The following is a 5,110-nucleotide window of genomic DNA, read 5'->3' as shown; positions in this document are numbered from 1 at the left end:
AGAACTTTCTGTGGGACCAGTGGAGGCCTCTGTTGCAACCGTATTGCTTCCCTCACTCCTTTACACTCCTTTATTCACTGAGAGCAGTCCCAGCGAGCCTCCTGCAAGCAGATCTCCATCTCAGAGTCTGTTCCTCAGGGAACCCGCCCTAAGTGCGGCAGCACAGTGAGTAAGGAGTTCCCAGGCTGACGTTAGCCAGCCAGTCCTTCACACTCCCATGATGTGAACATTTTGCTTTGTGGTGGTACAGCAGGTCCCTGAATCACATTGTCAGTTCATTCTAAGTTCGATGAGAAAAAAACCTATCCCTGGCTGGGGCCACTGCCTGTGTGGAGTTCGCACATTCTTCCCCTATCTGCAGGGGTTCTCTCAGGGTACTCTGCTTTCCTCCCACATTCCAGAGATATGCACATTAGGTTCTTTGGCGTATCCCAGTGTGAGTAAGTGTGGGTGTGTGTGAGTGCACCCTGCCATGGGATGTGAGTGTGGTTGGTGTGGGTGTGTGTGAGTGCGTCCTGGCTGGGGCTGGCTCCTGCCTTGTGCCCTGAGCTGCCTGGCTGGACTTTGGCCACCTGAAACTCTGAATTGTTATAATTGGGTAAATCTTCTTGTTTTTATTTATCTTTCTTAAATGTATGTTTAGCTCACGTTTATTTCAATGTTTACTGTTAGAAGTGTTTTGATCTTTATTGAGAAGTTTGGTGGTTTTTGTGACCAGAAATACGCCATAGGAACTTAACTCTTGTTTACATCGGTCTATGGTAAAATTGGTTTCTTCAATGAAATCCCTATCAAAATACCAATGACATTCTTCACAAAAATGAAAAAAAAAAAAATCCTAAAATTTATATGGAATCACAAAAGATCCCAAATAGCCAAAGCAATCCTAAGCAAAAAGAATAAAGCTGGAGATGTCACATTACCTGACTTCAAAATTTACTACAAAGCTATAGTGACCAAAACAGCGTGATTTTGGCATAAAAACAGACACATAGACCAGTGGAACAGAACAGAGAACTCAGATATAATTCCACACAATTACAGCCACCCCATCTTCAACAGAGATGCCAAGAACATATGCTATGGAAAGGACAGTCTTTTTAATAAATGGTCCTGGGAAAACTGGTTAACTATAAACAGAAGAATGAAACAAGACCCCTATTCCTTACCATACACAAATATCAAAATGACGTAAAGACTTAACTCTAAGACCTGAAAAATGAAAGTACCAGAAGAAAACATGGGAAAATGCTCCAAGTCTGGGGAAAATTTTTTATGTAAGACCTCAAAAGCACAGACAAATCAAAGCAAAAATAGACAAATGGGATTACATCAAGCTAAAAAGCTTCTGCACAGCAAAGGAAACAATCAACAAAGTGAAAAGACAACCTACAGAATGGGAGAAAATATTTGCAAACTATCCATCTGACAAGGGATTAATAACCAGAATATATAAGGAGCTCAAACAGCTCAGTAACAACAAATCAAATAATCTGATTAAGAAAATGGGCAAAAGATCTGAACAGACGTTTCTCAAAAGAAGACATACAGATGGCCAACAGGTACATGAAAAACTGCTCAACATCACTAATCATCAGAGAAATGCAAATCAAAACTACAATGAAATGTCATCTGACCCCAGTTAAAATGGCTTATATCAAAAAGACAGGCAATGACAGACGGTGGTGAGGATGTGGAGGAAGGGGAACCTTCATACACTGCTAGTGGGAATGTAAGTTAGCATAACCATTATGGAGAAGTTTGGAGGTTCCTCAAAAAACTAAAAATAAAACTTCCATATGATCCAGCAATTACGCTGCTAGGTATATATTCGAAAGAAAGGAAATAAATATATTGAAGAGATACTTGCATTCCCATGTCTATTTCAGTGCTATTCACAATAGCCAAAATATGGAATCAACCTAAGTGCCCATCAATAGATGAATGAAGAAAGAAAATGTAATATATATACACAATAGAAAATTATTCGGCCATAAAAAAAGAATTAAATGCTATCATTTGCAGCAACATGGATGGAACTGGGGGCCATTATGTTAAATGAAATTAGTCAAGCACAGAAAGACAAACACTGAATGTTCTCACTCATATATGAAAGCTAAAAAGTAGCTAGCTCTCTTGAAGGTAGAGAGTAGAATAGCAGTTACCAGAGGCCAAGAAGGGTAGGAGGAAGCAAGGGGGAATGGAAGGGAAAAAAGAAAATAAGTGTATTTATTACCACTGAACTGTGCACTCAAAAATGGTAAAGGTAGTAAACTTATATATATTTTTACCTCAATAAAAAATAAATAAAATTTTAAAAATTGGTTTTATTATACATTGTTTTGCTTGAAGTTGCAATTTCCAAGAACCTATTGAAGACACTGAGGACCTCTGTCTTGATCTTCTTCTACTTCCACTTCTTGATTTCCGTATTTTCTAGAGAATTCCTTCTTTGAGTGAAGATTTTATAGTTTACTAGTAGAGATCACAAAAATTAGGTTTCCAAACATAGATTATAGATTATAGACTCTAGACTAACATTTACTGCATTATTATCATTATTATTATTTTGAGACAGGGTCTTACTCTGTTGCCCAGGCTGGAGTGCAGTGGCACCATCTCAGCTCACTGCAGACTTGATCCCCTGGCTGAAGCGATCCTCCCACCTCAGCCTCCCAAGTAGCTAGGACTACAGGTGCACACCACCACACCCAGCTAATTTATTTTTGCGTTTTTTGCAGAGGTGGGGTTTCACCATGCAAGCTGTACTGCATGACCTTTATTGAAGAGGTTTTATGTCTTTGCTTCTAGCCTATTAAGCGTCAGGAATTTTTCTTATAATTTTATTTTTTAAATGTTAGAAATGTTTATTTTGACTATCTTCTGTTTTCTTTATTCTTTTATACCAAAGTTTATGCTCCAAAAGAAAAAAATATTTATGAACACACATTTTCCTGTCTTGGCCTTCTTCAAATTCCCTCGCTCTGATATTCTTGCTGCAAAAATTTAGACAAGTGTTGTATACCTTCATTCTTTGCTTTGACGTAAGGTCTCCATCCTACTGTTTTGACAATTCGCTCTGATAATCTCTCTACTGCATTAGTTCCACCTGGAAGTTTCTAGTCCTAAAATACTGAAGTAGCCTGGTTAACCAAGTTGAATTCAGGGATTAGAAAAAGCATTGGAAAAAACTCTAGTATTCCAATGTAGTGCAAATGTTAATTTAGTTAAATCACTTATGAACAAAAAAAGTAGCACTGATCAAAACAAGCATACTCTAAACTAATATCTTAGAGATCACCTGATCTAAGTCCCTGATACCACAGATGAAGCCCGGAGAGGAGAAGTTAATTCCCCAGAGTCACAGAGGTGGGTAATAGTGACAAAAGCTGGAACTTGAAGCTAGGTCTCTTGATTCAGAAAGCTTGATACTCTGCCACATAACCACTGAATTCCTTTTACTTTCTCTCCAAATCACTCCATGAACCAAGAGAATTTTCTTGACTCAGTACTTTGGTGACCACAGTTATTTTAACTTCATTGCTCTGTCAACCTCAAGTGGGTTTCTGGCATTCCCAGTTCCTAATTCGGTTATGCAATCCATCAGCAAAATTTGACCAACGCAATTTAGCTTGGGTGAGAAAATGTTTAAGCACTTTCATCAATAGTTTTTTTTTTTTTTAAGCTTGATGAGACCATTTGATCTGCTCCAGGTGAACCCAGTGTACTAAAATAATTGTTAGGACATGTGCACGTTTCTTTTATAAAATGTCTCACATAACATACATCTTTGTGTGAATTTTAGCCTCACTTTGTGGTAGGATGAACCTCTTTTTCTGACCAAAAAGTACATGCAAATTGGTTCACTTCCCATAAACTTGGGCTCCATCTAAACAAATTGGTTAACTAAATAAGTAACAAATGAATATCCAATTATACAAATATTCATCAGGGAGGGCCATCAGGGTGAGCTTTCGACGTGAATAAGCGTCTTAGAATTACTCAAAAAAGATAAGAATGGTGCCAAGCTGGGGGATTCTATTTCACAAATATTTTCCTTTCATATCTCTGGTCTTTGTCAATCTCTTTGGAGTCACCAAGGCAGACAAGCAATTGACAGTTTCTTGCAGTAAATTATTTTGCCTGGAAATCCTGCATAGCAGGTATTGCCTGACTTAGCTGGAAATGATAAACTAGCAATGTTGCTATTCGAGTTGGGAGGACCTGAAGGAGCATAAAGCTACCTGCTGTGTTTTCATATCTCCTAAAGGGAGTGATAAAGAACTTCAGTTTAATGGAGGGGGTTGGGGACGGGGTGAAGGGAGCAAGAAGAACCAGAATTCTCCAAAGCCTTCCCTTTGGGTTAAACTACCCAGAGAAAAAGCCAAACCCAGCCTTGACCATAACTCCATTCTGCAGCAACATCTCCAAAGATATCACAGAATTACAAAGATCTGAGTTATAAAAATCTTTCCCTGGCTTCTCCTGGAATGTTCTGAACTGGCTTCTTAAGAAGTGTTCTCCTGTGTCTGGTATGGGTGAATCTGACCTGGCTTCTTGTATTTGCCAGAAGTGAATGGACTGTGCCAAAATGACCCACATCCTTCCCAGGGGTTTGGTGGGTGCCGATACCTAAGGCACTGCAGGTATTTTAGTGTCCTGCTGCCTGTCTGGAGCCAGGTGGCCTCATTTAAAAATTCTTGAGCCTCATTCTGCACTAGCCCCCACCACCACCATCACCACCACTAACCTCCTAGCATTCTTCCCTAGGGCACTGGGATTCAGGCTGAGACCTGCTTTCTTACAGAGATGTTTCCTTCCTATCTGGCATATCCAGGTAGAAATCACGTTTCATAATGTTTTTCTCCTTTTGTTCTCAGATGTTTTAAGTCGGCTCCCTGCAGCACATGTCAACATTAGAACACCTGGGGCAGAGCTGGCTCCCAGAACAAAAGGACCCTGCCAAAAAGCTTGCTTAGTGTTTCTCTGCAGTGGAAATCTTGGGACTGAGGCCTGCTTAGAAATACCCGAGATAATGCAGAGGAGAAAAAAAAGTGCAAGGCTTCCTATTAGAACAAGATGGAAAACCACACAGATTGTTTTAAGGAAG

This window comes from Symphalangus syndactylus, chromosome 21 (assembly GCF_028878055.3).
Source record: "Symphalangus syndactylus isolate Jambi chromosome 21, NHGRI_mSymSyn1-v2.1_pri, whole genome shotgun sequence".
NCBI lineage: Eukaryota > Metazoa > Chordata > Mammalia > Primates > Hylobatidae > Symphalangus > Symphalangus syndactylus.
This window is presented reverse-complemented; position numbering follows the sequence as displayed.